The sequence below is a fragment of the Peromyscus leucopus genome, chromosome 3 (assembly GCF_004664715.2).
Source record: "Peromyscus leucopus breed LL Stock chromosome 3, UCI_PerLeu_2.1, whole genome shotgun sequence".
NCBI classification, from domain to species: domain Eukaryota; kingdom Metazoa; phylum Chordata; class Mammalia; order Rodentia; family Cricetidae; genus Peromyscus; species Peromyscus leucopus.
In genome coordinates, this window is record NC_051065.1 from 47,427,291 (window position 1) to 47,446,592 (window position 19,302).

Consider the following 19,302-nt stretch of genomic DNA (forward strand, 5'->3'; position numbering starts at 1 on the left):
TGTGTGTGTGTGTGTGTGTGTGTGTGTGTGTGTGTGTGTGTGTGTATTTTGTGTGTTTGTGTTTATGTATTGTGTGTAGTTTGTGTTGTGTATTGTGTGTGTGTGCGCGTGCACGCGGGCACCCGTGTGCGCGTTGGGGATTTTGTTGTTGTTGCTAAGGAAATATGTTTGTAGAAGGAAAAAAAAGTCAAAAGCCCACATTTAAAATTTGAGCAAAGGGCTGAGACAATAAAACAGACTCAGAGAAATGGGGAAACCTTAGTATGCTGTCATGGAAGACCAAAGTCTCAGAGAAGTTGGAGACAGTAGAGAAGCCAGGAAGGGGTGTCTCAAGGGCACGTGCAGGTGGAGCAGACTGGATGAGCACATCTCTGGGAAAGCAGTACCTCTGACCCTTGTGGGACTGGAGGTGGGACTGGAGGCAGGACTTGAGAGAGGCACTGGATGGAGAGCAGGATTGCAGAAGTTATAAGCGGGGCTGGACTTCTTCAAGAGCCCCAGGCATTGCCTTTTGTCTCAGCACATATGGAAAGACAGAGCCCGAGCTAGCCCTATTTCCTGTCTCACCACGGCACTTTTTGTGAACACGCTCATCTCTTCCTCATCTGCCACCCCAAGAACACCAGCCTTGGCACGTATCGGGTGATATATCTGGAGGGGGGTGTGTGACATCTCTTACTCTATCATGTCATCAATTATTTGAGGATCATAAATAAGCTAATTACTATTTGCAGGACAGTACTGTGTGATAATGAAACCCCAGGCTTTGGAGTGAAGTAAGTTTGAGTTTGACCCATAGCTCCAGGAACTGAGTGTCTTGGGCAACACCCTTAAACTCAGCAAGTGCTGGGAACTGCAAAGAAGGCTTGGCTTGGTGACCAAGAGAGTACTTCCACACCCATGTCTGAAGGGCTCACTATGGTGCCAGGCAGGGTCTAAGCATTTCACACAGCAAAGCATTGCATTCTCACACAACGCTACGAGGCACACAACATTTACCAGGTGAGGACTACAGCTGTGGGAAGGAGAAGACTGACTAAGCGTTACAGAATTTTAATTCAGATTCTCACCCCAGGTGGCCTTCACTGCATCCGGACTTGATGTTACTGGTGCCACTCTGCGAGGTAGAAGGACTTCTCCTCTACTGTTCCACGGGGAAGCAGACATCCTGCTTCTGGCTGGTGAGAGGGGAGGGGCACCCTCAGGTGGACGGATGTCCGGGATTCTTTAGGTCTGGCCTGCTGGCTTAAGCCTTTAGGCCTATTTCCTCATCCGAGTGCCGCTCCCCAGACTTTACTTTTCTTCTTGTCACAGATAGGAACACAGGAGGGAAAAAGAGCAAATAGTATGAAGCCATTATAAGGCCCCGCCCTTTACTTGCCCGCACAATTCTAATCTGGTTTGAGGGCTCACCCGGGTGAATCTACAAAGTGAGCGGTGGTCAATGATGACCTGGAAAGAAGGGAGGAAAGCATGTCTGAACTCTGAGTGGTGTCTGCCTTTGACCCAGTGAAGTTGGCTTCCACTCCTTTCTCCCCCAGGTGCCTCCTGAATGAAGGCAGAAGTTCAAATGGGACCTTACCTTGTCTTTAAAGTCCTACAAACTGTAATGGGTGGCCTGGCTGGCTAGAGGAGGGAGCCTCAGCTGAGAAATGCCTCCATAGGATCAGGCTGCAGGCAAAGCACGTAGGCATTTCTTAGAGGAGGGCTCAGCCCATGGGGGTGGAGCCATCCCTGGGCTGTTGGTCCTGTGTTCTATAAGAAAGCAGGCTGAGCAAGCCAGTTAAACAGCACTCCTCCATGACCTCTGCATCAGCTCCTGCCTCCAGGTTCCTGCCCTGCGTGTAGTCCCTGTCCTGACTTCCTTTAATAATGAACAGCAATGTGGAAGTGTCAGCCAAGTTAACCCTTTCCTCCCAAAGTTGCTTTGGTCGTGGTGTTTCATCACAGCAATAGTGACCCTGACTAGACGGCAGGTCATATATGCCCCCTCTCCACCCTTTCAGATGATCAGCACCTCTTCAGGAGACGAGATATTACTTAGGCATCACCATCACCCTTCTCTTTTCTTCAAATTTTGTATTTAAAAGGTATCGGCGAGAGAGAAGGAGAACAGCTAGTTTGTCATACTAAGTCATCTAGGTGTCGATTCTTCTCTAAGGACCGGAAGCAACTCCAAGGCTAGAAAACGTTTCATCTTCTACAGTATGCAGAACTTAGTAGGTACTTAATAGCTGATTGTCTATTGCATGATTAACAAGCATTGGGTGGGTTCAAATGGTTCACTGAAGTATGGATGCTTGCCTTTGCATACCACATTTTGGATACCCTTGACTTTTGATAGTGTTTGTATATGTGTTTCCAAGCCCCAAATTAGGATAGAAGGTATAAGCAAGCTCTAATGCTAGGAAAGTGTCTTGGATGTAGGGCAGTTCTCCCCACACTCATTTTCTAACTACTTTCAGCCTGATAATAAAATAAAAGCACTTAACCTATCCATCCCAGCAATCCAAGTTCTGCCAAGATGAAAATGTTTGTCTACCAGAGGAGAATCCACTTGGACCTCCAGGGCCATGTTCCTAAAATCTCTCCAAGGTCACTGTCCCCTAGGCTCCCAAGATCCTGGCATAGTATGGATGACTAAATAGATTGGGGCTTTCTATGATTCATCTACTTTATCCACAGTGAGGCACAGATGTAGTTCTGGGTCCAAAGTAAGACCTTGTTATCCAATGCATAGGCCGCCTTCGGCGTTTTGCTCTCAGGTTCTTTAGTTTTAGCCAGTTCTCTAAATTTCCAGTAGTACAGGGGAGCAAGAGGCCCTAAATCCTGTCTGAATACTCCACCTGCCATTGGGGTTATATACTTTATGTACCACAGGGCTTGCTTAATGTGATCTGGTCTGGTTGGACCGATGTCTGATACACTGGCTTCGGTCTCATCCTGCAGACTTTGGGAGTCACAGTGCATCTCAGCCACTCAAGTACTGGGGATTATAAGGAAACCACAAGAGGACAGATGACCCAGCCTGGCTATTGGGCCCGCTTCTCACTGTCTTTAATTTCTTCACTGTCATATCTGCGCCTCCTTCCAACACTTGCATCCCCAGCGGACAGGAGAGAGAACACACCTCCTCACTTCACGCCTATTCCTCCCTTATCGTTTCCTTGGGCAGCTTTAAGCCCAATAGGTCTCCATTTACTGCAGAAACCATCATTTTTCTTTGACTTATGATTTGTTTTAAGGACCAGTGCTTGGGTGACAAGTTCGCTTTCCTTGAAATTTGTCCATCTCTGTAGGAAGAAGCCAGAAGAGCAATAGGAAGGAAGTCTTTTGAAGCTGCTTTAGAGATTTCCTAAGTTTCCATGGTAACTGGTCACTGTGGCATCTCCATTGCATTCTCAGGGCTTTCTCTTCTGCTAAGAGTGGGTAGAGCAACCTGTTCTTTCTCAACAAAACACCATCAGAGGAGAGAGTTTTCCTACTGCCCTGCCTCTCTCTCTCTCTCTTCTCATGTCTGTCCTTAATTCTGTACTTCTGTCTGTGGGAAGTTCATTGTATCCAGTGGACCAAGATTCAATACAGTGGTGGCATCCTTTCTATGTCTGGAAAGGCAATGTCTTGCTTTGGTGCTGAGAGATGGTGTCTTAGGGTATCTTGTCCTGGTCTGGACCATATTGATTCACCAACTCAGATATTTCTGTGCTAGTACAGAAAAGCCAACTGGGAGGCTCTGGACTATGGAAAAATTATCCATTCTGTGAGAAAAAAACAAATCATCTATCCTGTCCTCATTCTGGATACTGAGAACCAGTATAGGCCTACTATATTTCTTATGTGATTTTGCTATCCCACTCTTGGGGCTGTCCTGCCCAAAAGATATTTAATTATTCATTAAGGAACTTCCCCCAAAGACCCACCAAGTGTTCCATTAAAAGCATCCACAGATGGGGTACACTAAAATTCTTTGAATCTTTCACCTTGCTTGTATCCTTCAATTCTAACATGTCCTTTTCTTACTCATCTTGGTGCCATTACTCTTACACTGCTTTAGTCAAATACCACATTGAAAAGATGCCTTAATATAGGATTCTAGTTATAATACCTTTGAGTTCCCCTCTGAGGCTCAACCCAAGTGTGTGAGGTGCTATTCTCCTTTACCACACAAGCAATCGAGCCAGCCTTCTCTTCCTGATGGGTTCCCTTTTCAACATTTGGGGCCATCCTGGGACACAAGAAAAGGAACTCACATGATGCTTATTCAGTCATCACGACAGCAGACTTGGCCTGTGTTATGGAGAAAGGGAGCTGCGAACAGGATAGAGAGCAGGTATGTTCTTAGAAGATCTCCCAAAGGCTTTGCAACAAAAGAATTCTGTTCTAGCTACAGGCTATTTGAATGCTCTGGACAGTGTTGGAGAACCAGATGGCTTTGTGGACATGCTCTATTGAATTCTCAGTGTTTGCACAAGGGGTTCATGGTTTCAATTTTGCACTGGGCCCCTAGTGGGGCAGAGCGCTCTTGGATGTAAACTGCACTAACTACTGGAGCACCCTGTTAGTACCCTAAGCCTAATATGGCCACCCCAGGCATGGACACAGCACTCCCTACCCTACTGAAACTATGAGTACCAGGCTATAGAGTCTCCAACAGTACACACCCTAGAAGGTAGCCAGGGAAGCAGATAAACTCATATAATATTGAATGTCACTCAGTGAAGAACCCCAGGGTGGTTTGTGCAATTGATAGATGACATGGCAGAATGGAAACTGATGTCCCTTCAATAAACAAGCCTTTGACAATGACCTTAAAGGCCCTTCATGACCTGTCTACCTGTTTGGTATCACCTCCATTTCTATCCCACTCTGTACCAGTCACACTCATCCTCATGCTCAATTTCTTTAGACCTAATAGTTGCATTAACATTCCAAGTGCTGTGTTCGTCTTCGGGTCTTTTTTTTTTTTTTGGTAAGGAATGTCTACTTGTAGCCTATTACTACCCTACATGCAGGATCCTCCTACCCCCGCCACTGCTAGAAGCCTTGCATGTTCTACCCCATCTGCAATGTTCCCTCATTTTCTCCTTCCTGTTTCTATTTTCCTCCACACTGCTTGTCACCTAACATTTTCTATAATCATGGTACTTGTTAGTTTTCTGTCTTTTTCCACTAGAATGTGAGCTTCATGGACTTTCTCTGCTTCTCCACTGTATCCCAGGTAAGTGGTTGTGGTACACAGGAAGAACTCGGCATTTAATGAATGAAGGAATGAGGAACTAGAGTAGTGATTAAACCGAGAGGAATTATCTGTATGAGGATTCGTTTTCCTATCTCCACAACACACACCACAAAGTGTCTTGGTGGTATTGGTAGCAATGACATAAAGCCACTGAGGCAGGAGAGGAGTGTCACTGAAGGTAGTTATTTCAAAAAAGAGGTATCTCAAGGGTTGGGGAGATGGCTCAGCAGTTAAGAACATTGACTGCTCTTTCTCCCAGAGGCCCTAGGGGGTTCAGTTCCCAGAACTAACCACAGTGGCTTACAGCCATCTGTAACTTCAGTTCCAGAGGATCTGACACCCTCTCTTGCCTCTGTGGGCACTGCACACATGTTGTATACAAACATCCATGCAGGCAAAAACACCCATACACATAAAAATAATAAAAATGAAAACAAATTAAGAAAGGAAATATCTCAGTGCCAAAATAATAATATCAAAAATTTTATGAGAAACACTGTCTGGCATTGTTACAAGTCCTTCAGATGAGTTAACTCTGTAATTCTCACAGCTATGCTTGAATTGAGAACTATTCTTAGCTCTTTTTAATAGATGAGAAAATTGAAGCAAGGCATGAAAGGCAGATAAGGAATGTCCCAATGTCACATGGCTAGTCCAATGTTCCTTTGGTCCTGGACAGTATCTTCATGAAAAACCCATAATTATCTCTTTTCATTGGGTGACTCTGCTTCCTGAACAAGGACTCTGGGCCCCAGTTTGGAAGCAGGATATGGAAGGGGGCTCCTATGAGCAAGTGTGCCTTGGAACATCTAAGAGGTGAGGGTTGAATTTCTATACCAACTTTCTTAATGCCTTCACCAACCACCTCCATTCCCACCCCCTGCCCTGTTCTGTATTTCAGCATTTGATCTTGGAATTCAAGAAGAAAGCATCCCCCTATGTTAGTTGGGCATGGAAGTGTAGCATTCTTGAATATTTTCTGAGCAGGTTTTAGAGCCTCCTGATGTGACCCTCATGCACCACATTTGGCTTGCCCAGAGATGCTTGTTCCATTCTGAGGCTGATATTTACAACAGGAGAGGCAGAATTGGTGGAAATTTTACAAGCCTTGGGGGTCTGAAATCTTCCTGCTGCTTGGATTGCTAGAGTGATCTACCCTGGCCACACAATCTATATAAAGTAAACCTAGATGCTATTTCCCAACCTTCCCGACAACATGTCTCCTCCCCTAAATGACATTTACTGTCAAAATATACCCTTCAAGGACATGTTTTGAATGTAATTATAAAATGCTAATAAATATTCAGGTATGTACCTTGCAAGGGGCAAGAAACATTCTGGGTGTGAACTAGACTATAAATATCTGCTTAAGATTTTGAAAGACTGTAAGGCAAAATATCTGGGTCAGAGTTATGTGTCCTGATGAAGACTCACATCAAACTACAAAAGCAGATCAGCAGGGTAAATGTATGTTTTTTATGCCAGAGTCATTTCTGATTGGCTGTGACAGACCCTGAGCATGTCTCTGCTTATTAGAATGGACTTTGCTTAGGTCATATACATCATAGTAAGAGCTGCCATTTATTACTAGCTTTGCATATTGCCAAGTCACTGGCTTATTGGATTTATTCTCTCTTCCTGGAATATCTAATTTACCTGGCCCTCTGCTTAGTATCACCCCTCTCTGACCAATGAGTTTTGAAGTCATGACCTGGAGGCATGAAGTTTAAGATTTAGTATCTCTTGACCTTATAGAAACTCCTGTTTCCAAGCAGGCCAGAGCTAGGGACTGGCAATGGGGGGAGGCTGGGAGAAAAAGATGATGGGAAAGTTGAACGCTTATAGGACTCCTTAAAAATCACTTTGGTACCTAAATGAAACAGTGCTTAAGACACATACCTAATGCCACTGACCATCATGCCAAACTCGAGTTTTCAAAATTTCTGCCCTTAAGCAAGATCTTCATCTGCCAGAAGAGGGGCATCATGCTGAGAGTCTGGGGGCTTAACGCACAGTTGTCTACCTATGCCAAACACATGGCATCATTGATTTATATATTACAACAATCATTCAAAACTGATAGCTAGAGCTTCTTCAGAGAATTCTCTTCATTCCTCCTGATGGAATGGCAAGGTAGAAGAGGTCACATCATCATGGATGGTATGAAAAGAACCTTTCAGTTTCCTTTTCCCCATTACCATCCATGCACCCAGTCCTGGCCACCATCTCCTTCATATGCCTCCTATGTGCTTTGAGAAGGGGAAAAGGAAATATAAAGCACCGTGGGGGGGGGCAGTGCTGTGGATATCGCTCTGTATGCTGTGAATGTGTTGCTCTGATTGGTTAATAAATAAAGTGCTGATTGGCCAGTAGCCAGGCAGGAAGTATAGGCAGGACAAAAGAGAGAGGAGAATTCTGGGAACAGGAAGGCTGAGTCAGGAGTCACCAACCAGATACGTAGGAAGCAAGATGTAAAAGTACTAGTAAGCCACAAGCCACATGGCAACTTATAGATGAATAGAAATGGGTTAATTTAAGATATAAGAACTAGATAGCAAGAAGGCTGCCACGGCCATACAGTTTATAAGTAATATAAGTCTCTGTGCATTTACTTGGGTCTGAGCAGCTTCAGGAGCCAGGTGGACACAGGAAAACTTCAGCTACAGGGCAGTGCAGAAGGCATGAAGAGAAATTGTGGAAATACTGGCACTTGCAGAAAAGCACAGAAGTGGAGTTTAGTGAGACACAGAAATGTTCAGCATGGGTACCCAGGCCAGAGGCAACAGTCCAGGCTGCGGGAATACAGGCCAGTGTCTTGGGCCAGGCTTAAGGTTCATTTTCTGCCAGCTACTAGCTGGGTGATCTGGAAGACAGGGCACAACGCCCTTATCTAAACCACAGAGGGTCCGGCTGGGTAGTGTCTAAAATCCTTTCTATTTCTAAGGCTCAAGGAGTCCAGGTTAAGGTCAGAACCCATGAATTCAGGTCCCACTCATATTCTGCTTCCTAAAGGAACTGAAGATATTTTTGTAACAGGAGAAGATAGGTTCTAGTACTGCTCAGTAAGTGTGAAGAGAGGAGGAGGCCCATGAAAGGAATATTGTTACAGTAGGAACTATAGATAAGGCAGTGTGCTTTAGGAGAGCGCTACACAAAACCAAAAACACTTTCTATTCCTTCCATATAATTTACTTTTCCAACATAGTCACTCAGCAGCTATTTATCAAGCTGCAGACATGCTCTTGACCCAGGAGACACCTTAGTGGAGGCATTCTGTAACTAAGGCCGGCAGGCCTGATGTTTGTAGAGCATGGGTATCAGTGCAGGGAGAGAAATGATGAGCAAATACAGAGTGTTATTTGATTCCATTCCAGACACCTTCGTCCCCAGACTTGGTTTCTAATGCCATTATCTAATAAAAAGAAACAGATCTCGGTGGAAAGATGGTACAGGGTGGGAGCAGAAAACACACAAGATGGCCTGGAGTGCCTCGTGGTGGTGTTCAAAAGTGAGTGTACAAACAAGGAACCAACTGAACATAAAACAGCAGAAAACAAAACCCCACATATCGGGGTATGTCAAAGGGCACAAGAACCAATTAGAAGACTTCTCAAATGCCAAGCCTGGCAGAGCTGGAAGGACCAAGAGAAGCAGCACTGGACTATAATTCAAATGACAAAATCAATGCCCTTGAGTCCACGCCAATATAAACCAGTGACCAAGTGAATTAAATGTGGAGAACAAGAGACAAATACTCCATCTAGAATAACTCCAAATTATTTCCATGACTGCTCTACCCTACAGGAGGGTTTCTACCCCTGGACTCCATCGTTGCACCCCATTCCTCCTGGGTGACTACACACACAATGGCTGTCTTCAGGAGGATACAGTACGGACATGGGGGAGGAAAAGAATTGACAGTGGGGGGCTGGAGAGATGGCTCAGCAGTTAAGAGCACTGGCTCCTCTTCCAGAGGTCCTGAGTTCAATTCCCAGTAACCACATGGTGGCTCACAACCATCTGTAATGAGATCTGGTGCCCTCTTCTGGCCTGCAGGCAAACACAGAACACTGTATACATAATAAAAAATAAATCTTAAAAAAAAAAAAAAAGAATTGAAGTGGAGAAACACTACCTATTCCAAATGATCAAGGCAACCTTGACAGTCATGAGTATGAGTCATGTTGAAATGGGGATATCAGTGGCCCTTTGCCTTTGTGATCTCCCTCCCCCCAAACCATAATTCATTCTAATAATGGAAAAAAATCATGTTAAGCCCCAACAGAAGAGCATCATATAATAGGCCTGGTCAATATTCCAAAACTGCCAGGGTCATCTGAAACAATAAGACTTAGGGAGGTGCCACAGCCAAGAGAAGAGAAACAGTAGGAAAAACAGTAATAATATAGACTGAACTTCAGCACCAATATTCATTCATCCACTGTAATAAGGTCTGGGTGCACAGGTGATTATGGGACTTGCATGCTCACCCAGACTTGGCTGCAAAGCATCTTACCTGTTAAGCCACCCACTAGTTCTCATTTCCCTTACATCTGAAAGTGTTCTAAAAATTAAGTGTTTACTAAAGAGCAGAGCCTCTCCTGGTGGCTTTGAAGAAGCTAGCTTCCATGGGCTCTAACCCCTGCAAGGAGAGGAATTCCATCGTCAACACTCCCGACACTGGCAAGGATCTTAAGCCTCAGAGGAGAACCCAACCACAAATGTGAGCACAGTTTAGTAAGATCCTCGGCTGAGACCCCTGTTGAGCTACACCTGGAATTCTTATTCAGGGAAGCTATGAGATAATAAATGTTTAAAGCTGCTTAAAAGAATAGCAACAAAACCCAAAATAACATATAGTTAGGCATGAAGAGGCACACTACTGACATTTAAGTTAAACTGTAAAGCATGCCGGGCATGCCCACTGAATTGCCAGTCAAGGAGACTCTGAGGGGGATCCTTGGAATAGGGATCTGAACCTAAGGAAGGAGACATCCATGTGTGTTGTTCCTTGGTTAAAGATATCAGGCAGCTCCAAGGCCTGAAGCAACTTTTGTATGTGTTGGGACAGAAAGGCCCCAGTATGGGTGGAGAGGCGCGAGGGAACAGTGTATGCACTGGAAAACAGAAAGGCAGCTGAGAGAGCAAGGTCAACTGGGATGTGGAAACTCTTAAAGAAAGGAAGGAATTTGGGTTTTATTTTAAGTTCAACTGCAAGTCATTAGACTAGAGGAGGTGAGTGACACATCTGGTTCCTAGTTTAAACCATTTATGCTGGCAAAATGACGCAGTGGGTAAAGGTGCTTGCCACCAGCCTGACAACCTGAGTCTGATCCCTGGGATCCACGTGGTGGAGAGAACCCACTCCCCAGGGCTAGCCTAGTCTCAAAGAATTGCTGTTCAGGATGAATCATGGCATGGCCATAATGGAGTCAGGGTGGCCAGCAAGGGACTTCAGTGCTAGTCTAGACAAAAGATGGAACCTTAGCCCTGGCTGGGAGTAAAGAGGAAGGAAAACTTCCAGCAATTATGGGAGGCTGTAGGAAGGTTCTGGATGCTACGAGCATGGACTAGCTATTCCAACTCATCTTTTAAAGCTTTGTGCCTAAGAAGCTTCCAGGGAGGGAGTCACATGTGAGCAGAGCAGTCATGTGCTCCTGCGCCGCATGGTGGGTCTGTGTTATCCTGTTCCCAGGCCTCTGAATGTCGCTGATGATTCATTATGATGGTTGCTCTCACCCACATGGGGCTGTACCAGTCTGGGCTAGATATTCTGCAGAGGTGCTGCCAAAAGAGAAGCTGGATCCCACCCAACCCCCGCCTCCTGGCAAATATGCTGCCCTGCTTAAATTAGTTTCCTCTGGCTTGAATATCCATTTAACAGTTTGTTAGTAGGTATTGCACGGTGTGTGAGGCACCCTCTTTTTAACTCTGAAATGGTCAGACACAGACAGAGAAATGTCCAGTGGAGGCCATCTTCCTATTGGAACAGAAAAGAGGGTGTGAAGACAATTATAAATATTATATATATATATTTATAACTTGAAAAAAAAACACATATCTAGGCAAGAAGTGGAATAGCACAGAAATTTAAATTAATTAAAATGTAGATGATGCTCGTATGTTTGATGAATTACTTCACTTAGAGTTGTAACTCAATAGTTGGAATCTTGATTCCAAATATGCTCCACTAAAAAATTGTGTGTGTGTGTGTGTGTGTGTGTGTGTGTGTGTGTTTTATAGGATTGTGTGTAGGTATACACAGGTGTGTATATATGTGAGTATATGTGTGTTGTGTGGTGTGCATGTATGTGTGAGTGTGTAGGTGCATATGCATATGTGTACATATGGAGGCCAGAGGATAACCTTTCGTGTCATTTGTCAGGAGCTGTCTACATTATTTCTGACATGTCTCTCCTTGGCCTGGAACTTGCTGATCGGACTAGGCTAACTGGCAGGTGAACTCCAGGGATTCACCTGTCTCTGCCTCCCACTGCTGGTATAACAAGCACCCACCATCACACCTATCCTTTCCAGATAGGCTCTGAGGAACTCTGGCCCCATACACTTTACTGACCGAGTCATCTCCCCATCCCAAATGCACCCTTTCTTTCTTGCCAAATCTTTCCCTTTTACTTGTTTACCTACTCACGTCTGGCCAGCTCCAGATACAGCTGCTCTTGGTCTCTGCCAGCTTAGCTTCCAGCCCAATATAACCATTGGGGACCTGGCTTTGCTCAGTAATAGACACCTGAGGGAGCTGTACCAAGCGAAGGCTACAAGGTCACATTTGGAGACTATCCATGCAGTTTCAGTGGCTAATGGTGGTGTTGTGTCTTGGAGATGGCTAGAACAGGGGGCTTATCTCTGTAAGGTCATCCAGAAGAAAACTGACCCGGGAGAACAGACCTTTCAGGTTCTGGGACAGGTTCATGCTAGGATGTTTCTGGTTCTCCAGGTCCAGACATTTCTTCTGGGTTCATGTCTGGCCCCTCAGTTTAACTATGACAACTGAGCAGGGCCAGGAATTCAGCCTCTGATCTTGAACCGTATTCTTCCCAACACATATATTTTTAACAAGACCCATCGAAATGACTTATTTTCCTAAGTCAGAGCATGCAGTTGCCCTGGGCTGCTGAACTCCCAGAGCTGTGTCTCTCCCAATTGCAAAGGATGCTAACTTGAGAAGGAGGGGTATGGCAAAAAAAAGAAAACCTGCCATTCAAGGGATGAGAAGTCAATGGCTTTCTTAACGCCCTTGTTATTTTGGGGCCTGATAGCGCCCAGAAGTGTATGAATACCACTTCCCTTCCCAACTTCATTCATGAGTTATTGCTTTACTTCCAATTAAAAAAAAATAAAAGAACAAGAAGAAAGAAAGAAAGAAAAAAAACCTCCAGGGGGAAGAGAAGGCTTTGAGCTGGAAATGAATTAGCCTCTGCCTAGCCTGGACTATGCTCTGATCAGCAAGAAGTGGCCGTGAGAAGCAGCTTTCTGTACAGCTGGTTGTCACACTAGCACTTTATCAAAAGTGGGCTTTGCCATTTTAAAAATATAGTATCCCGTATCCAAGGAGGGCAGATGTGTATGCACCTCCAGTAGTCAGGCCTTGGGCAGGCCTTCCAGCTGCTGAGGCCTGCTGGCTCTGTCTCATCTCTTGTTGCATACTTAGGGAAGCAGTCACAAAGGTGGAGGTGTGCGTGTGTGCGCGCATGAGTGTTCGTTCCCTGGTACCGTACAAAGTGGGAGCTGGAAGGACTCCAGAGTTGATCTGGATCGCTGATTCTCGACTCTATTTGCACATGGAGTGTACACCCAAAGCTCTGTGGGTTTGGTCCTGATTGGCCTGCATCAAAAGCTTTCCGGGAAGCTCTGACTTGAAATGGGTGAGGACTACCTGGGGTAAAGAGAGCAAGGCTCCCATTTGTTCAGTCTTCAGAATGGAGTTTGCAGCTCTAATCTATCTGGAGCTCCAGACATCTAGTAGGTGCCCCAGAAGTAGGAGGGCAGGGCTCAGCACCCTCCTGCCCACAGCTTCTGTCCTCTTTGCCTTTTGTCCTAAGGCCTCCAGTGAGTTGGAGGTAACCCAGTGACCTCACTGTAGTCACAGCTTTTCAGCTTAGCCATTTCCATTCAACTCTGGCTGTTATTGTTTGACCTACTCCCGTGGCTGGCTAAAAATGATAACCGAGTCAATGGCATTCTGGCTGTTAGTCTACAAGTTAACTGAAGTCCTTTGAAAAGCTCTCAGAGTTGAAAGGTCCCAGGTTTCTGAGCCTTGTTCCTGCTGAAGTGAAGGGCCAGTGAAGAAGGCACCCAAGCACAGCAAATGCTAGGCAAGGGAATAGAGATGGAAGACAGCAAGCCCCCACCTGGGAGCTCAGTCTGAAACCTGTTTGCTCAGCTTCTCTGTGATACCCAGGTGCTGTGGATGTCACTGTATAAATAAAATGCTGATTTGGCCAGTGGCCAGGCAGGAAATATAGGCGGACAAGCAGAGAAGAGAATTCTGGGAAGTGGAAGGTTGAGGCGGGGAGACGCTGCCAGCTGCTGCCATGACAAGCAGCATGTGAAGACGCAGGTAAGCCATGAGCCACGTGGCAAGGTATAGATTTATAGAAATGGATTAATTTAAGATGTAAGAACTAGATAGCTAGAAAGCTGAGCCATTAGGCCAAACAGTTTAAATAATATAAGCGTCTGTGTGTTTATTTTATAAGTGGGGTTGTCAGACTGCTGGGGCTTGGCGGGACCTGGAGAGAAAATTCTCCAGCTACACCCAGGAGACCTCTCTTCAGTCTCAGGGAAGTGCCTCATCAGAGCCTGTTCTGTGTCTCCAAAGAGCAAACAGGATACAGCCTCACTACAAACAGGATTCATCCTCACTACAAACAGGACACAGCCTCACTAAAATAGGATACCAGTCTCACTAAATAGGACACGCCTCACTAAAACAAGATACAGTCTCACTAAAACAGGATACAGTCTCACTAAAATAGGACACAGCCTCACTACAAACAGGATTCATCCTCACTACAAACAGGACACAGCCTCACTAAAATAGGATACAGTCTCATTAAAATAGGACACAGCCTCACTAAAACAGGATATAGCCTCACTAAAAAAGGACACAGCCTCACTAAAACAGGATACAGCCTCACTAAAATAGGACACAGTCTCACTAAAAACAGGATACAGCCTCACTAAAATAGGATATAGCCTCACTAAAATAGGATACAGCCTCACTAAAATAGGATACAGTCTCACTAAAACAGGATACAGCCTCACTAAAATAGAATACAGCCTCACTAAAACAGGATACAGCCTCACTAAAATAGGATACAGCCTCACTAAAATAGGATACAGCCTCACTAAAATAGGATACAGCCTCACTAAAAATAGGATACAGCCTCACTAAAATAGGATACAGCCTCACTAAAATAGGACACAACCTCACTAAAATAGGACACAGCCTCACTAAAACAAGATACAGTCTCACTAAAACAGGATACAGTCTCACTAAAATAGGACACAGCCTCACTACAAACAGGATTCATCCTCACTACAAACAGGACACAGCCTCACTAAAATAGGATACAGTCTCACTAAAAATAGGACACAGCCTCACTAAAACAGGATATAGCCTCACTAAAAAAGGACACAGCCTCACTAAAACAAGATACAGCCTCACTAAAATAGGACACAGCCTCACTAAAACAGGATACAGCCTCACTAAAATAGAATACAGCCTCACTAAAATAGGATACAGCCTCACTAAAATAGGATACAGTCTCACTAAAACAGGATACAGCCTCACTAAAATAGAAATACAGCCTCACTAAAACAGGATACAGCCTCACTAAAATAGGATACAGCCTCACTAAAATAGGATACAGCCTCACTAAAATAGGATACAGCCTCACTAAAATAGGATACAGCCTCACTAAAATAGGACACAGCCTCACTAAAATAGGACACAGCCTCACTAAAAATAGGATATTCAGTCTCACTAAAACAGGACACAGCCTCACTAAAATAGGACACAGCCTCACAACTAACAGAATGCAGCTCCACTACTAACAGGATACAGCTGCCCTCGAAACAGGCTACAGCCCCACTACAAAGAGGATACAGATGCTTTGCTTTTTATCTTTTTTTATATTTTGAAGGGCCACGTGAAAGGTGGATTACAAAGGGGAGACAAACGGACTCTACTGGTAAGATAGAGTGTGAGAACTATCAGCGAACCTGAGTCCCTGTTTGGATGAAGAAAGGGGGAGCCCACAGAACGTAAGTCTGTGTGTGGGGATGGTGACATCTGTATAGAATCTCTATCACAGAGCCACCATGCCCCCCTCACTCTCCGAGCCTCTGCCTTAACCACAGGGGTGGACCCCAGGGGTGGCAGTTCTGGCAATGGGGACATCCTGACTCTGATGACATGTGAGTCCCCTAAGTATCAGCTCCTTGGGAAGCCTGCCTTCATGTGTGACACAGAGTAGCTATGCTTCAAGGAACAGAGCAAAATTTGAGGGCAAAGCCCTCCTCCTCCTCTTCCTCCCCTAAACCAGAGCTTTTCGTGCCCCGGATGTCTCTCTGTGCACAGGGAGGGACAAGCTTCCCCATTCCTCAGCTTGGCCTGTGGGTAAAGAGTCCCACAGCCCACTCCATCTTTCTCTCCTCGGCTCAGAAACTGGCACAAAAGAGACCGGTCAAGCCCCTGCCTGATGCCCAAAGCCGGACAGACATCTGCTTCCGCGTGTGGGACTAGTTTTCTCTTCCTCCCACAAGCATTTCTAATTCTGTCTGTCCACACTCATTCTCTTCCTCCAGACAACACACGACTCACCCATCCACCTGCTCCAGGCAGTCCAAAGCTTGAACTCTAGGCTGAGCCCCAAACCCGGAGACTCCAAAGGGAAGGAAGATGCCCAAGTAGATGGCGAGAAAACTTTTATTTGGCTTGGACCAGAACCTGTTCCCTCCTAACTACGCAGTGCTAGGTCCAGAGTCTGCTAACAGCTCCTGGGCTGACTCAGTGGCTATGAAAGCAGTAAGAAAAGGGAACAGAAATGGGAGGATCTAGTCTTGTGCCGCCACTGCCTTTGCTAAACCATAAATCAAGGATGAGCATGGACCTTTGGAGAAGAAATGCCTCCTTCTGGGTCTACCACTGAAATACAGGGCAAGGGAGTGGAAAGTGCCCAGGATATCCTGGTTTCATGCCTCCAAGTCTGAGGTCTCCCACTGCTGTCATGTGAGTTCACAGCCACAGTGTCTCCCTTCCATCTAAGCACTGAGGTCCCCAAGGCTCTCGACACTGAGGACTGTGTCTCATTTCCCTGTGCATCACTAACAGCTAGTATGGCGGTCAATAGGTGACAGGAACAGACTGTTGATGAACCAACAGATGGGGGGAGCAGACAGAACTGTGTTGGCCACACCCCTCTGCCCTATCCTCTTACCATGTCTCCACAGTTGGCAGGATGTTCCCAGTCTCCCCCTCCCCATCAGCAGCTTTCAGCCTTACCTCCCATGAGGAAGAGAAGCCCTGCCACATACTGCATAAGGCCTCGGTCCCAGCAGCAGCCCAGCACACCGATGATCCAGCCGAAGAGGATGATGGCCACCGCCATACCCATGAAGCCAGCTGTCATTCTGCGCAGGTCTATGAGGAAGCAGGAGGGAAGCAGTTAGCATTAGAACCTGTGAGAGGGTAGGGTCAGGTATACCTTAGCCCTGGGGCAGGGGGAAGAGGGTGGGGGCACTTCAAGCACAGGCAGACTACCCACTCAGACTCCTACACAGGAGAGCCACCAATGGTGACTGTCTCCTATGCGGCATGCTGTGATAGCTGGGTTCCTAAGCACAGGGCAAACACATGATCCCCTGTGGCTCACTTCATCTGTGCTAGGCAAGTGCTGCGCTTCCTGGGAATCTAGCTCATCCTTAATTCACAGGTGCTGTCTTTAGTCCTGGGTGGAGAACGGAGCCGCTTGCTAACAGAAACACCGTAAGTGGAAGAAAGGATGCAGAGCCAGATAGTTGTGACTAACCACTGCATTCGTCAGCCTTTTAGAGCAGGGAGAGCAGGAGAGAAGGGAGAGGTGGGCTGCCAGAGCAGAACAGGGGCTCTGCAGACAGGCTGCCTCTACTAGGCCCTCCCTCCTTTAACCCAGGGTCTGCTGGACTGTGGGAGGAGTCACATGTGAAAATCTGGTTGGGGTTGGGGGGTGGGGGTTGGTCCTCAGCTCCATCCCAAACTGGCTCTTAGGGCTTAGTTTTGCCTGCATCCTTGGAAACAGAGGAAGAGCCGTGTTTTCGTCCCTGAGTCTGAGGCCCTGGAGCAGACCCCTTCTTTGCACTAGCCTCCATCCTTCCAGTCTCTTGGGTCAGCCCCAGCTTCAGGGTGAGGACCATGCCTGCTCGACACCTCTACGACCTATCAGACAAAACTAGGAATGACTTGGTGAGGAAGGAGACTGCTGGAAAAATGCTGTCTACAGCAGAAGGGAGAGGGCAGAGCTGGTCCATGTCTCTGCTGGCTACTTAGCATCTTTTCCAGCTCAGCTTTTTTGCTGGCTCCTTCCCTCCTGTGGCCAGATGTGCCCAGAACTACTGTTGCATGGTCCCTTTATTTGATGGCTCCGACCTGGACTTGTTCCCCAAATGTTTTCCTTCTCTTACTCTCTTTTTTTAAAGTTAGCTTTTCACTTCCTCCTGGGGAGCACCTCACCCCATTATACTGGTCATTCCTTCATGAGTCTGCCTGCCCTTTCTCATGCCTCCCTGCATTTAAGGCAGTGACACCAGCCCCAACCAGCTAACAGGGCACTAAGCAAGAGCAACGCCATTCTGTTTGGTCTCTGCCCCAAGTTCTGACTCCTCTGCAGCATCACAGAGCATCCTAGAAGACCTCAGAGTTATTTTACTCTCTCAAAGGAAGGGCAAAATGTCAGGGTGATAGAGAAGGTGCCTGCCTGGAATCAAGGTACCCCACATGCACTGCTACCCCAACTTTTTCTTTTTCTTTTCTTTTCTTTCTTTCTTTCTTTTTTTTTTTTTTTTTTCCGAGACTGGGTTTCTCTGTGTAGCTTTGTGCCTTTCCTGGAACTCACTCTGTAGCCCAGGCTGGCCTCGAACTCACAGAGATCTGCTTGCGTCTGCTGGGATTAAAGGTGTGTGCCACCACCGCCGACTTACCCCAACTATTTCTTCTAGAGAAGGTGCCTGCCTAGAGTCAAGGTACCTCACATGCACCACTACCCCAACTGTCTCTTCTAGTATCAGAGGAACAAAAGCAACAGGGTTTCTGTGGGCCTGGGGATCTGCATCAAGAGGCCACCCATCTATCCTCTCCCTCTCTTACATTCTATCCACTCCTACCTTCCCAGAGTTGTGCCCCACACAAAAAAGGGACCTCTGCCTCTAACGGAGCACAATTTGAGTCAAGATCCCTCAGTTGAGGGATATGGTCTCTTTGTTCTGACAAGCAAAGTCAGACTTTGTCAGCCCCAGCCAACAGAGTCTGGTTAAAGAGTGGGAGGCACAAACACAGAGGGAAAACAATGGCTGGTCTCGCATCTGGGGAGGAGGATCCTGCAGCTGCTGCCCAGTTCCCCGGTCCCAGAGGCAGAGGATCCTGCAGCCGCTGCTGCACAGTTCCCCGGTCCCAGAGGCAGAGGATCCTGCAAGGGGCAGCAGAGCAGACATGTGCCCTCTCTGGTTCTTTCTCCTTTGCCGTCCTGAGCACCTAGCAGGCCTGCCCCAGCCAGGTGGAAATAACACTCTGTATTCACTTCTGTGAGTTGCCAAGGAAGCCTCATTATCACATAGCACTGTGCAGATTGCTCAGACTGCCAAATGAGTCAGGCGAAGCTTTGTTGAAAGAGTCCTGTGCTGACAATATTCACACACGAGCCAAGCCTCCTGCACAGCCAGCCTTAGCCAGAAAGGAAGGAATAGCCCTGCCCATGGGCCAGTCCAGTTCCTATGGGTCGGTCCTTTCATTTCCCCCAGCACAGACACACTCACTGCCACCCAGCCCTGACCGGGGTCCCTTC

General features: G+C 46.5%; 1 pseudogene; it reads right to left on the minus strand.

The window, feature by feature from the left end:
- The window catches only part of LOC114701528, a 385,931-nt pseudogene that overhangs the window by 22,350 nt on the left and 344,279 nt on the right, over window positions 1-19,302 (minus strand).